We start from the raw sequence: 15,603 nt of genomic DNA on the forward strand, positions 1-15,603 counted from the left end.
AACTATTATTGCTCGTCGCACATTCAATTCTTATAAGTATATCTCTAGTGACACATGATTTCGCTCATCTAGGGGAAATGATGAACAACATAGACTGATGAACAAGAACAGAACCAGAAACAAGGAGGCATCGATCGGACTATCAGGCCTCAGAGGGAGGATAGGGGAGGGTGGGGGGAGGGGGGAGAGATCAACCAAAGGTCTTGTGTGCATGCATATGAGCCTAACCAATGCTTAAGTTCAACAGAGGGTTGGGGCATCCATGGGGAGGGGTGTGGGATGGGAATGGGGGGATGAGGACAAATATGTGACACCTTAATCAATAAAGAAATTTAAAAATAAATAAATAAATAAATAAAACAAACATAGCAAAAAAAAAAAAATTCCAACAGCCTTTTTCACAAATAATGGAAAAGCTGGTCCTCAAATTCCTATGGAATTGCAAGGGACCCTGAATAGCCAAAACAATCTTTAAAAAGAAGAAAGTTGGAAGACCCACACTTTCCAACTTTAAATGTGGTACAAAACTACAGTATTTAAAACAGTATAGTACTGGCAAAAGGACAGAAATATGGATCAATGAAATAGAATAGAAAGACCAGCAATAAACCTTCATGTATATAGTCAATTGATTTTCAACAAGGGTGCCAAGACCATTCCATGAAAAAAGGATAATCTTTTCAACACATGATGCCGAAAAAAACTGAATATCCACATGCAAAAGAATACATTTGGGCCCATACCTCACCCCATATACAAAAATTAACTTAACATTGATCACAGACCTAACATGAAGATGCAAAGCTATAAAACCTTTAGAAGAAAACATTGGGGAAAATCTTCATGGCACTAGAGTTGGCAATGATTTCATGGATGTGACACCAAAAGCACAGACAGCAAAAAAAAAATTAGATAACTTGAACTTCATCAAAATTAAAAATTTTGTACAGCAAAAGACACTTTCAAGAAAGTAAAAAAACAACTTACACAATGAGAGAAAATACTTGCAATTCACATATCTGATAGGGGATTAATATTCAGAGTCTACAAGGAACTCCCAAAACAACAAACAACTCTATTCAAAAATGGGCAAAGGATTTGAGGAAACATTTTTCCAAAGAAGATATGCGAATAAGCCAGTAAGCACATGAAAAGATGCTCAACATCATTACTCATGATGGAAATGGAAATCAAAACCACAATGAGATATCACTTCATTCCCACAGGATGGCTATAATAAAAATTTGTTTTAGTTTTTTAAACAAACCCACACACAAAAAGGAACAAATGATAGATCCTCCCTTCCCCCAACTGATGGACGGAGTGTGATGTAAACTGCACCTGCGGCCTGGACATTCCTGAGCACCTAACCAGGCACCTTATATGGACTATACATTGAACCACCAATCAGCACCTGCCAAATACCCTCAGCCCTCGATTCCTAAGTACCTAAGTGCCTACTCATGTGCCTTATATGAAACCACCAATCAGCACGTGCTGAGTACCCTAAGCCCCATCCCTTCCCATTCCTCCCCTCAAAAGGCGTGTTCACCTCTGCACGTGCTGCTACTCTCCCCTGCAAGACAGCCCGGCAGGGTCCTTCTCCTCTAATAAAGCCTGCAGTCCTGGTTTTCGGCCCTCTGTCTCATCTTTCAACAAGTATTGCCCTAGCTGGTGTGGCTCAGTTTGTTGAGTGCACCAAGATGTCAGGGCACATGCTGGGGGTTTCTGGGCTGGATCCCCGTAGGGGGTATGCAGAAAACAGCGAATTGATGTTTCTCTCTCTCTCCCTCTTCCTTCCTCTCTCTCTCTCTCTCTAAATCAATAAAAACATATTTTTAAAAAGAAAAGTAATGGTGATGATGTGGAGAAATTGGAGTCCTCATACACTGTTGGTGGGTATGTAAAGAGGTACAACCACTGTGGAAAACAGCTTGGTAGCTCCTCAAAAAATTAAACAGAACTACCATATGACCTAGCCATTTCCCTTCTAAATACATATCCAAAAGATAAGTACACAAAGTAAAAGGGTGCGGGGGAGGTCGGGGGGACTCTCAGCTTAGTGGTGAATGTGGTCTTGTAGATAACTCATGTCATGAAGAATATCAGAAACTTTTCGGAGCCTCATCTGAACTTCTTTTTTTTTTTTTTTTAATATATTTTATTGATTTTTTACAGAGAGGAAGAGAGAGGGATAGAGAGTTAGAAACATCCATGAGAGAGAAACATCGATCAGCTGCCTCCTGCACACTCCCCACTGGGGATGTGCCCGCAACCAAGGTACATGCCCTTGACCGGAATCAAACCTGGGACCCTTCAGTCCGCAGAACGATGCTCCATCCACTGAGCCAAACCGGTTTCGGTGTCATCTGAACTTCTTAATCTGCAGGTTCCGACTGCGCAAAGACCCAGCGGCAAGCAGACCTAACATGTCTGCTTGAAGCCAGGCTTCCCTGGCTCTGCTCCTCCCTGCCCTAAATTCAACCCCATCCCGGTTTGGCTCTTAAACCGAATAGTTTAACAAAAAACAAAAGTGAAGAGATTCAAACTGAGCGGGACGTCCTGTTCCTAGCTCCTCACTCTTCCCCCAAAGATAGGAAACCTGATCTGTCCCAGTCCCTTCCAGGACGGGGCTGGCCCCCTGAAGCCGCAGGCAGCAGTTGGGTAACACAAAGGTCAGGCAGAGGGGGTTTGTCACAGTCAACACCGGACAAAAACCGGGTGGCCTCCTCTTGCTTGCACAAGGGCTCTTTCGGGAAGTCAGCTGCTGGCAGCGGCAGCTGGCTGAGAGCCCAGCCACTTTCCCAAAGCACCCTCCCCCTTGTCGTTGACCTCAAGCACAACGCTCTCTGTACTAAAGCCATACTATTATTAAAGTATGAACATGCTTTTGAGCCAGATAGTAAATAGCCGCTGCCCCGAGACCCTTCAAGAGCCTCCCGCATGTCCCTCCCCGCAGCCCCTACCTCACAGACCACCCCAATCAGGAATCTAAAGGCAGGGGGTCCTCCGGCAACCGGATCCAACAACCTTCAGTAAGAATCAGTTTTCATCAGAAGTACAGACTCTACTACCGGGTTATTTTTTATCCTAATTTTAGCAAGTGAAACTTCATTTCACATTTGCATTTTAACGTTTGCTTCTCTCTGCACCCAGCCCCCTCTCCAGGTTCTACAGTGGTCTACACTGCCCCCTGGTGGCAGAATGTTGATATTGCAAGTCCCCTGTAGAAGTATTTTGCCCCTTTTCCCCCTCTGAATTCATCCTGTTGTCCCGTCGTGGGGAGAAATAGAACTCTCTTCTCAAACCTCTAACCAAATAGTTCAAAATTAAGATTGGAAGTACCATATTTTCTTACAATTAAGGGTGAAATAACATAAACAACTGGTGCATGATATGGTTGTCCTATTTGACAGTTCATATGCCCGTAAATGGGTTTATGACCTAGAGAAGTTGTAGTTCAAATTGTGAGGGAGGCCCTGTGTGTTTGACTCTTTCTAGCCCTTTTCTGAGCAGTCCCATTTCCCAGGTACCTGAGGCCTTCATTGGGCCTAGGTGTCCCCAAGGTCAAAGCATCTGCCCCCACAGCCTGGAGTGCCCCGAGGTTGCAGGGCAGTGAGGTGGCACCTGGACAGCCTCCCCAGAGTGCAGAGCCTGTTGGCTTCCACTGGCTTGCCCCTCCAGATTCTCTGCTCTGTGAGTGCTTCCTGCAAGGTGGCTTGAACAGCAGCAGGAGGGGCTGTGCGGGGGCGCAGAGGATGGGCCAAGACCCAACCCGGTGCCCACCGCAGCCTTGCAGCCCACAGCTCCTTTCAAGGTGCACGAATTCATGGACTGGGCCCCTAGTTATTAATAATAGGAAAGGAGCAAAGGGAAGATCCAGACATTATGGCCATGTTCCCTGCAAAACACTGGGGGAGGGATCCAACAAAGAGAAGATAGGCGCATGCTCAGTAAAGTTGGGATGACATAGGGAAGGTATTTGCTTGTCAATCACACCTGGGGATAGCGACGGTTAGCCAGAATGGGCATGGCCACTGCAAGTACTCAGAAGTTTGGGATATATAATCCTCTGAACAAAGAAGTTTACTCCCTTGGTTCCTCTTGGCACACTTGGCTCATGGCTCACGCTTGGCTTCCTGCCATTCTCCCAGGTGGCCCACAGCCATGCAGACCTCCCTCCCTCCCCCCCCCCCCCCCACACACACACACAATGGACGAATGACTGCAGTTAGCCTGATGCTATACTGGACCCAGCTGCAACATGGAACAGAAACTCTGTACACTGACTCTGATTTTAGTCCTGCTGAAACCCCAGCTACACTTCTATGACTGACTAAGGGAAATGGGACTTTAGAAACCCAGGGGTATAATTCCACAGAAATAAAGCTGTCTACCATATATCGTATCCTCCCACGTTAGTCTCAGAAAATCCCTGTTCTCGGAATAAGAGGAATTTTGTTCTAAGAACCCCACTCCTACATGTTTTTCTCTGATAACAAAACCAGCTTTAATATCATATATTTTCCTAGATCACATGGTCCTGAAAAGCATTTAGGTTAGTTTCTGTCATATTTTTTTAGAATATTTTTATATTCGCTTATATTTAACCTAATTAAATAAAGCTTTTTAGCAAGTTAGCATTATCATCCAGCAGTATAAAATACTATACAACACACATGAACATACAGACAGACAGACACAGAGACCTCCTGGCCTTCATTTTAAAATTGCTGCCATTGCTCTAGCTTGTTTGGCTCAGTGGATAGAGCAGCAGCAAGCAAACTGAAGGATTCTGGATTCGATTCTGGTCAAAGGCACATGCCCGAGTTGCAGACTCAATCCCCAGTGAGGGGCATGCAAGAGGCAGCTGATCAATAATTCTCTCTCATCAGTGATGTTCCTCTCTCTCTCTCCCTTCCTCTCCGAAATCAATAAAAAATATAAATAAATAAATAAATAAATCTTATCTAATAAAAGGGTAATATGCAAATTAACCATCACTCGGTCACAAAAGATGGCGGCACCCATAGCCACAAGATGGCAGCACCCAGTCCTCTCAGCTCCGCTGGAGTCCCCCAGTCCTGAAAGCAAACAGCGTGAGTGGCCTGGCAGAATGCTTGCTTCGTCGCCACAGCGACAAGGCAAGCGTTCCACCCAGCCACGGATAGGCCTCTGGCCAGGCCAGAGCATGGCTGGGCCTCTGGACCATGGAGAGCCTCTGGGCAGCAGATGCAGAGCGGCAAGGTCCCACAGAGAGCTACTGGTGCATGGATTCATGCACAGGGCTACTAGTAATAAATAAAATTGCTGCATGAGCCCTGGGCAGTTGTGGTTCAGTTGGTTGAGCATCCTCCCTTTTGATTCCCATGCCTAGTTGGGGTGTGTACAGGAGGCAACCAATCAATATTGATGTTTCTCTCTCTCCCTCTCCCCCTCTCTCTCTAAACTCAACTTAAAAAACAAATTTTTAAAAATTGCTGCCATGAGATGAGCAATAAGTTGTTTATCCACTCAGATGGCTAAGGCTTTTTCATATTAATACTAGTGGCCCAGCGCACAAAATTTGTACAGGGGGAGGGGGGAGTTCCCTCAGCCCAACCTGCATCCTCTCCAATCAGGGACCTCTTGGGGGATGTCCAACTGCAGATCTGGCCTAAACCAGCAGTCGGACAACCCTCTCGCAATCTGGGACTGCTGGCTCCTAACCGCTCACCTGCTTACCTGCATGATCACCCCTAACTGCTCTCCCCTGCTGTCCTGATCTTGCCCCCAGCCGCCCTCCTCTGCTGCCCTGATCGCCCCTAACTGCCTCTGCCTCAGCCCCCACCACCATGGCTTTGTCCGGAAGGAAGTCAGATGTCCAGAAGATGGCCGGTCAACCTGGCCTAATTAGCATATGACCCTATAAATAGATTATATGTAGGATAGGATTGCTTAAATGGGGGGGAAATTTTTTTCAGCAGGAGGAGATGCTCTTGGCAGACAAAAATACATAATCCCTATATCTGGACTGATAGCCAGCCATAAGCACTATACTGCCAAACTGGTCATTAAAAAATTGAACCGCTTTCTTACATCTTACACGAAACAGCTGTTGCCCTTAAAACCCCTCCTCAGCCCCCACCTTAGTTTCTGCCTTCGAAGTTCAACCAGATTAGGTTCTGATTGGTCAGTTACTATGCCAGTCAGCATCAAAAGCTCCGCCTCCTAGGCAGCCATTGGCTCCTTGCACTCCACCCAGATTTGGTTCTGATTGGTTGGTTTCTATGCCAGTCAGCATCTCCAGGCCTATCTCTGGGCCTGATCAGAGAGGCAGGGCTGGTCAGCAGTCCCCATGGAGGCCTGGAAAGAAAGAGAGGCGTGGCTGCTGGCCAGGCCTGGAGAGAAAGAGAGAGGCAAAGGCTGATCAATAGTTTCCATAGAGGTTATGGATCAGACCCTGCTTCTCTCTCCAGGCCTCTCTCCGGGCCTGATCTGCAGCCCCCTCAGCAGTCAGTGCTGGGTTGCTGTGTCTGCAGCACTGACTGCAGGACTGGCTTCTGGTCGTTTGAGCCTTTGGTCGTTTTGGAGGTTACGGACCCTGGGTTTTTATATATTAGGATTTGTGGAGAAGACGATTAGAATTTGTATGTGTTCTTGGCAAGAGGGATTTGGAGCCAGAGAAGCAGTTTGTGCTTTCAAAATAACGCTTGTCTCCTTTTATTTTATTTTATTTTTTCGTTAGTCTTAGGAATTGGGAATGATAAAGATGGAGGGGGGAGGATTTGAACTACTTCTAGAGCCACATTTCTGGTTTTGCAAAAATTAGTAAAATAGGGAAAATTGCTCTCAAAATTGGATTGTCATTTAATGATATTATAGTTTGACCTACCTGTCTAACTACACAATCCCTCATTTGCTTCTTTTTCTCTGGGTATATAGTTTTATTTTCACTTTGGGGAGGAGGCAGAGTCCTCCCTGGGTTGAAGAAATCCTTTAATTATTGCCCTTAAGTTGGCCTTGGACCAAGGAGTAAAAGATATACAAGGAAAATCACTTGTAAATCAGTTTTACAGTCTTATGTTTTAGATACTTTTTATCTTTCAATGAAGCTATTTAAGCTTTTTCTTTAGCATATCTAATTAATATTGCTTGAAGAGTGCATTTATATTTTCTGTTTACAGTATTAGTCAAGGGAATGTTTCTCAGTTAGACACAAGTCTACTCCACATTACAATCAAGTAAAAGAGATGCAATCACTTCCTATAAAGCCTATCCAGAGTATAACAATTCACCTGTAAATTTTTATCTTAATTCCATCAACTCTTAAATTCTTAACTACAGTCCCATTAGAACTTTATCAATGATTTTGATCATAAAGACCATGCTCTCAGGCCATAACAAGACAAAAGCATAGATACCAGACAGAGACAAGAGAAAAACAAAATTAGCAAAACCCATGAGTACTCATAACAAATAACCAAGAATCATTAAGACCAAGAAACTAGTTTTACAAATATTTTTTCCTGCTAATTGTGGACCAAAAAAAAAAAAAGTGATTCTGTAATAAATCTGACAAGTCCAATAGAAGTAACCTTACACGGGATCTGATCATAAATTCCTAACTGTCCAGGTTATGGTAGGTAGTCCCACCCCAGGCCTATAACTTTTTTAGCAAAAGTTTTATCTTTGTTTAAACAAGCCCTATCTATTGTTCTTGTGCATCTTGGTAAAAACACCTTTGAAATGCCAGAATAATCAGACCCCTGAAGCACAACTTTCCTCAAGAGAACACATAATCCAGTTAACTATCCTGTTAATCCAGTTCTCACCTGGCTTTCTTCCACCTTCGTTTAAGCTTCCTTACATCCCCTCCTTAATTCCAAATGTGTAAAAGAACTACAAACTGTCATTCTTGGGAGCATCTGAGATTTTGATTCCCTGCATTGTTGTCAATTGGGCTCAAACAAAATATTATAAAACTTTCTTACAGTCTGGGATGTTTCTTAGGACATAACAAGACAAAAGGAGAGATACCAGACAGACAGAGAAAAACAAAACAGCATTTACTTGGCAGAGTCAGCCCACCCAGGACCACCTTGGTAACCCAGTGTCGGGTACCAGCACGGGCCCATTGTGCCCCCACCAGCTCCCTGCTTCACATTGGGTAGAAAATCCCGGAGGTGCGTAAGGGTTGAGAAAGGGAAAGGACAATAAAAATCGGTGGCTGCTTTTAATTTGTTTCTTAATTGGATCACTTACTGAGGGTCTGAACAAAATCGTTGCTGGTTAAATGAGAAAGAAAACTCTAGCTCCCCAAAAGGAAGGACATTTGCGTTCCCAGTCCGAATCACCAATGGGGTGACGATAGTTGTTTCAGAGTCCAGAATCCGGAGTAGTGGAGATGGGCGCTGTGGGGCATCCAGTGAGGTAACACAGCCAATTCTAGAAGCCAGTGGCCTCCTCGGAAAGAGTTCTATGTGAAGGGCAGGGCACCCCCAAAGGGGGGCCCATGCCTTGGAAAGCATCCTGGTTCTGGTGGCATCGAAGCATAAGCTCTCGCTGGCCCTTGCTGGGGTCTTTTTAGATGACTAGGAATCTTTGAGGAGTTGCCTAAGGAAAAGTTTCCTCTAGGGCATGAAGCAGTCCCCTAGGGATTTCCACCACATTTGGCTCTTCCAGAGATGTGCACGTAAAGGCTGGTTTTCTCTAGAAGTTTGTTCAGGCTTTACAGATCTCAAAGGAAAAACTAAAATTAGCACAGGGAATTGTGCCTCTGAGGCCGACAATCCCCAGGGCAGTCAGCCTCCTATTAATATAAGATGGCCAACAGGAGAATTCTTTGATACTCCTAAATTAATCTTGTGTATGCACAATTAGAAAAAATGCCAGCTATAAAATTAGTCAGAACAAATAGAAAACATATTTTAATTGCTCTCTTGAAGCTTCAAAAAGAGGATTACTCTGGCATTTCCAAGGTGTGTTAACCTAGATGCACAAGAACAATGGACAGGGCTTGCTCAAGGCAGAGGTAAACATGTCACTAAAAAAAAAAAGTTATGCGCCTGGGGCATGACTACCCACTATGAGCTGCCCAGTTAGGAATTTATGATCAGATCACCCTGAGAGGTGACTTCCCATCACTGCACTTCCTGTCAGCTTTATTACAGAACCCCTTGTTATCCATATAACCTAAATTTTAAAAGGAAAAGAAAGGACTCTCATCACTGCCTCCACCGAACTCTTCGGGTAGAGACCCGGGAGTCTGACCTGGTAAGAATTCCGATCTTTGCCTGCTCACATTGGTGGTCCCAGGACCTTTCTCCTGGAGCAGCTGGGGGGGTGAGCAGCGCCCAGCCGGCGAATAGCCTGCTCACAGCACCGACTGTGGGGGAGGCAAAAACTTTCCTCTGCCATCCTAGATCCTTTCAGTCGGTCTAATAATTAAATGTACATGAGATAAATGAACAAGAGAAAATAACCAAATTTAATTACATACAGACAGATGGGAACCCCACATATATGAGACAGAGACCCTAGGGACATGAGAGGTTCTGAGACAGAGAAAATGAGTGTCGACATACGAACATAAAAAAAAAAAAATTATAAAAATGTATTTGAACCAAAAAGAGGGTACACCTGGAAGCAAGATCTCAACAGACTGAGGAAAAATGTTTCTAGGAATAACAGTTTGCCATTTCTTTTATGTGCTTGAAATTAAGGCAAAGATAATGTTTTTACTAAAAATGTTATATGCCTGGGGCATGACTACCAACCGTGACCTGCCCAGGCAGGAATTTATGATCCGATGACCCTGTGAGGTGATTTTCCATAAAACCCCTTTTTTGTTCACAAGGTATATATGACATTCTGAGCTAAGGATGAGGTAAGATGCCTTTGGGACTTCAGAGGGGAGGAAGGTCTTTGCAGGTTGATAAGAAGAGCAAATATTTAGAAGTTAGTAGTTTGCCCCACCCCCAGTATAAGTCATAAAAAGTCACTTCTGGTAATCACTATTATTATGGGCAAGGCCCCTAATTTAAATTCTTCCAGGTAGTTAAAGGGGATGGGGGTCTTAGGTCTCGGTTGTCTTGAACTCAAAATTATCCACGTATCACAGAGGCCCATTTTAGGTGATTTGCTCGGAATTCTTGTATCTCTTTGACATAAAAAATTAATTTGAGTTGAAGATAATGAAAAAGTAGCAAACATAGGAAAAGTGCTCTTTACCCTCCCCTGTTTTGCCTACAGGCAGGATATAAATTCTCCTTGTACTGGAAACAGGCTCTTATCAGCCCAGACTCTTATCTGCACCAGAGGAACCTGCAAACCACCTTCCGCCACCATTTGCCTCCTCTACATTTACCTTCCCGCTGTAGCCATCCTTGGAAGTTGAAAACTGCTTTCCTTAGTCCTGTCATTTCTCTGCAGATCTTTGTTCTTTGTTGAAGATGTTAATGAACCAGGATTCTAAGCCACCTGCTTGTTACCCACAGGATGATGTGCACTGCCTGAGTTAACAATGGTTTTGCTCTTGTTAATCTGTTCTGAAAAAGCCCCAGCTTAAAACATAAGGTGGGTAGAGGTAAGGTTTTGCATCCCCTACTTGGGAACGAGTCAAGGACTTGGGGACAGGGCATTTACTTGAGAGAAGGACTAGGACACACATGTGGGACAGGGGAGGAAGAAAACGCCAACAAAGGGCCTGCTCCTGAGGGAGTGGCCCCCTGGAGCTCCGTCCTGCTGGGAACACTGAGAAGCTGGAGGATGGATGTGGGGGGAGATGGCAGTGCCCTGTGCTCACTGAATTCACCCTGCTTGGGTTGTCCCTGGGGGCAGTACTGCTCAGAATTTCCAAGTCCTCCTGCTTGCAGCCCAGCCAGTTCCCACGGGGCCCGGGAACTCAACTGAGCAGGGAAGGCACAGACCACTGTCTCTCCTTTCCCAGGTTCATTCACTCTGTCCCAGCTTCTCCTTGCCTCCCTTTAATCTCAGCCTCTCTCTCTTGCTCCTCTTGGACTTTCTTCTGCTAACAGCCCCATCTGTGCCCTCTACACTGTTCTTATTTGTTTCCCTGCCGTCTCCCTTGTGCCTGATGCTCCCTGTCATCACTGCTGTCCTCAGCAGTCACCCACCTTTAGAGGCTTTGAGCCATGTCCTCGCCAGCTTACACAGCAGAGAGACTTCTGAAATATGACTGTGTCTACATTTTGGGTAAAAAAGGGCATCTTGCCATAAAAAAAAAGAATGTCAGATAAAACCTCTCAATGCGAAATGCATTAAGTATCCTGTGCACTTTGCCAGTTTGAGCCATGTTGTCAGCACGATCGTAGGGAATCACAACATAGGGCAAAGGCAGTGGCCCGGCAGAGGGCAGATGCCATTGTGCATGTAAGAAACAACCAAACCTGGAGAGAATTTTTATAAGTATTTATTTGAGCCAAATTGACAACATTACCAGGAAGCAAACTCTCAAACGCTCTGAAGAACAACAGTTTTGCAGCTTATTTTATGCATTTGAAATTAAGGAAGGAGCGTACATGGAGATGGAAGGAAGCAAGTTATGCATTGGATAGTTAATAAGATTATGTGCTCTCTTGCTGACTGATGACCTGCTTTGAGGATATTACTTCTGGTATTTCAAAGATGTGTTATCCTAGATCAGTGGTCGGCAAACTCATTAGTCAACAGAGCCAAATATCAACAGTACAACGATTGAAATTTCTTTTGAGAGACAAATATTTTCAACTTGAACTTCTTCTAACACCACTTCTTCAAAATAGACTCGCCCAGGCCGTGGTATTTTGTGGAAGAGCCACACTCAAGGGGCCAAAGAGCCGCATGTGGCTCGCAAGCCGCAGTTTTAGATGCACAAGAACAATGGACATGAGGCAGGATAGTAAGAAGCTAGGAATATTTCTTGGCAAGTGGAATGAGGAAACAGACAGATAGCTGAACAAACTAGTCAGCCAGCTAATAAATCACAAGGCCTTCTCTTCCCGAGCCAAGGACACTTAGGAGTAAATGGTTTATACATTCTAGACAGTGTAGGGGCAGACCTACCTTGGTCCTGGTCCCTCTTCCGTGACACTCTTTGAAGGTGAAACTGACCGGAGAATGACCCAGATCCTTTTATACACTCATTTTGATAAATCAGCATATTGAACGGCACACCTGGAAAGCTGATAGCTTATTGAGATCCTGACCTGAGGCCTTCTCTAAAATTGCCATCTTTAGAAAACAGATAAAAACCCTCAAGATAAAGGAAGTCAGCAGATGTTCTCTTTGGAGCATGTTCACACTCTTCCTTTTCTCGGGCATGTACTTTTGTTCCCTTTCTCCTAAACTCTAAGGAGCCCTGTGAGACTTGTGACCAGGGGAGCAGTGGGAAATGGCAGCTCACCCTGGGCCATTGGACCTGTCTCCAAGGTCCCCTTTTTCTAACTTTTCTTTTTTTAATCCTCACCCAAAGATATTTTTCCATTGATTTTTAGAGAGAGAGTGGAAGAGAGAGGGAAAGACAGCGAGAAATATTGATGTGAGAAAAATACATCAATTGGTTGCCTCCTGCATACACCCTGACCAGGGCCTGGGCCAGGGAGGAGCCTGCAACCGAGGTACATGCCCTTGACCATAATCAAACCTGGGACCCTTCAGTCCACAGACAGGTTCTCTGTCCACTGAGCCAAACCAGCTACGGCATAACTTTTCAATGAGCTAAAAAGAAGCCCTGCCTTGGCTCACTTCTGTCATTGTGACTTTTACTCTTCAGTGAGTCCACACAGTCCTGTGTGGCTCACTTCTTTTCTATAATGTTTCTACAGGACCAACCAGCTCCACTTAGGCTCTCTCTTGTTGCTTCTTATATCCTAACTCCTTCCTTTGTTTCACTGTCCCCAGCTTTCATAAATGTACTCTCAGAGTCACCTGGACTGGTGTTGTGAAATCTTTCCTGCATGAAATCAAGACCCATACACTATAGGCCGGCATGAGGAAAACCTGCTCCAGGCCAGTCTCTTTCCAGTGAAAGATGGGACTGGCTTAAACCTTTCACTAAAGAAGTTATAGTCCTGGAGCATGACTACCCACCAAGACTTGCCCAGTTAAGAATTTATGGTAATGTTTAATTTTTTAAACTGGGTGCTGGTTATGTTTTTATTTATATGTTTTTATATATTTGAGTCATTAGCAATTATATTTTTAAAATAAATATATAAGTTACCCAGAAATTTGTTTAAAGAAAAGTAATGGGGGATTAGACTTACTGTATCTAAAAATATGTTATAAAGATCAGTAATTAAAACAGTTTGGCATCAGCAGAAATGGACTGACCCATGAAACAGAACAGAAAGTCCAGCTAAAGCCCCCAAATGCATATGAATAAAGAGCATGATAAGGGAACATTTCAGGTTAGTGTAGTGAAGTGGCACAATACAAACTTTCAGAAAACAGGAGATACCTGTACTGCAGAGGAGGTGACCTGCCTCCAATACTGGGTTAGACCCTGACTGGCTTAGTCAATTAACATCTTCCATCCCCTCACCCATAAACCGTTGATTCAGGGATGGACAAGTATCTTAAGCTTAGCCAATCAGAGTGACTCTCAGGACTCTTGTTTAGAACAGTTGAACAGAGGGATCTACAGAGAAGGGTGCAAACCAATAGATGTAAACCAGAAAATATGCAGCCTGGATTGCATCTGGCAACCACCATCTTCAGAGACAGCCAACACAGCAAGCAACAAAGCAGAGAAATGCAAAGATGCTGGGTCCGTAGAGATATCTTTAAACCACTAGACCAGTTTGCCCCAAAACATACCAATCCTACAGTTAGAGGTGCTATAGTTTAAGCCAGTTGAACTTGGATTTTGCATTCCTTCGACCCAAAGCTTCCTAGCTGACAAGCTGTTATCAGAAGGCAGTTTGCACCATCTCAAGCCAGTGAGAGGGGCTTGAAGAGAACCCCTTAGGGATTAGAAATGAAGGCCACTAGGCTGGAACCACACCCACAAAATGTGAAGGCTGTGAGTTGTAGGACTCTGGCAGCTGCAGGAGATGGCATGACTACAGTGGGAATGGCCTACTCTTTGAGAGCTTGATGGGACAGGGACAGATGTGTACATCCCATTGGCCAGAAGCGGGCTTGCTGAAGGAAGCCAGACAGGTCTTCTTGAGAAAGACTCTGCCCAAGAGACCTACATGGAAGTCCAGCAGGAGACTGAACCAAAGCAGAAGAGGAAGCCCTGCACTGGTATCAGTCGGCCAGCAGGAGGAGACATTGCCCACTTCAAGGCAGCTGTAGGTGCAAGATACCCAGCAATGGTAGAATCCCTGAAGAGCCTCCCGCCTCATTCCCGCCCCCCCCACACACACACACATACACGCCCCCCCCCCCCCCCAAAAAAAAAAAATGTTCCCAGAGAAAATAACGCACCAACTGTGCCTCTTCCCCGTGCTGAAAACACCAGGATTAAATTACAACTCAATCAGCAAGCAAAGTCTTTCCTGCCGCTTACCTCCCCTCCCCTGCCCAGTCTAGCCCTGCAGAGACCAAAAAGAGCAAATAGTACAGGAGGAAAAAGATTGAGTCACAAAGAAAACCAATCAGATTATTTTCCTACTGGTATCCAGTGTGAAGGAAGGCCCCAGCTGAAGCAGGGGAGAGGATTTAAGTAGAACAAAACATCAAACATTTTCCCATTGTTACAAGGAGTCTTTTCTTGTGACTAAAAGCCTGGAAAACTGAGCCCTCCCAGATTCTAAGCAGTTATGTTGTCCCCATACCCCTAGGCACTGATGTTATGAGGAAGGCTGTGTTTTGAGGGTACCTGCGACTCTGGCTAAGGGCTTTTATCTGACTAGAGATGGTGCACAACCCTTGAGCAAGGCAAACCGAAAGTGCTCAAGTGTGGGGAAGCAGTCCTCTCTCTACCAATGAGGGACAGGAGGCTGTGGTTAAGTACCGCAGCTTCCTAGCCCCCAGTGGAGATAGTTCCATGATGTCTGAAACACACACACACACACACACATATATATATATATGTGTGTGTGTGTGTGTGTGTGTGTGTAATTTATCAGTTACATTTACATTCAATATTATTCTATATTAAATTCCTGTACCGTATGATGGTTAGAGTGATCCCCCAATGTTTTCAGGGCCCATCTGGCCCCATACATAGTTTTTATGATTTTATTGACTATATTCCCTAAGCTGTAATTTATATCTCTGTGGCTGTTCTGCAACTACCAATTTGTACTGCTTAATCCTTCACCCAGTCCCCCAACCCCTCTCCCCTCTGAAAACTGTCAAACTGTTCTCTGTATCTATGAGTAAAATATATATATTAGTTTTCTATTGATTTCAGAGAGAGGAAAGAAGAGGGAGAGAGAGAGATAGAAACATCAATGATGAGAGAGAATCATCAATCAGCTGCCTCCTGCACTCTCCCCACCAGGGATTGAGCCCACAACCCAGGCTTGTGTCCTGACCAGGAATTGAACTGGGAATCGAATTGTGATCTCCTGAATCATAGGTCGATGCTCAACCACTGAGTCACATCAGCTGGGTGAGTCTATTTCTATTTTGTTTGTTTGGTTCTTTAGAGTCCACATATATGTGAAA

The 15,603-nt window shown here is 44.6% G+C and overlaps 1 protein-coding gene across 2 annotated transcripts in view; it reads right to left on the minus strand.

Annotated features, from left to right (window-relative positions):
- LOC307106296 (nuclear body protein SP140-like protein) overlaps positions 1–3,044 on the minus strand; it is a 29,990-nt gene extending 26,946 nt beyond the window's left edge. The window contains exon 1 of one of the 2 annotated variants that reach the window (XM_079782667.1): positions 2,967–3,044. The gene's annotated coding sequence lies outside the window, so the exon portion shown is untranslated. Of the gene's footprint in view, positions 1–2,306; positions 2,420–2,966 lie in introns of those variants that run through there. The other variant, XM_079782668.1, reaches the window with a different exon arrangement.
- Positions 3,045–15,603: the final 12,559 nt, after the last annotated feature.

Source organism: Cnephaeus nilssonii, assembly GCF_951640355.1.
Source record: "Cnephaeus nilssonii genome assembly, chromosome: 10".
NCBI classification, from domain to species: domain Eukaryota; kingdom Metazoa; phylum Chordata; class Mammalia; order Chiroptera; family Vespertilionidae; genus Cnephaeus; species Cnephaeus nilssonii.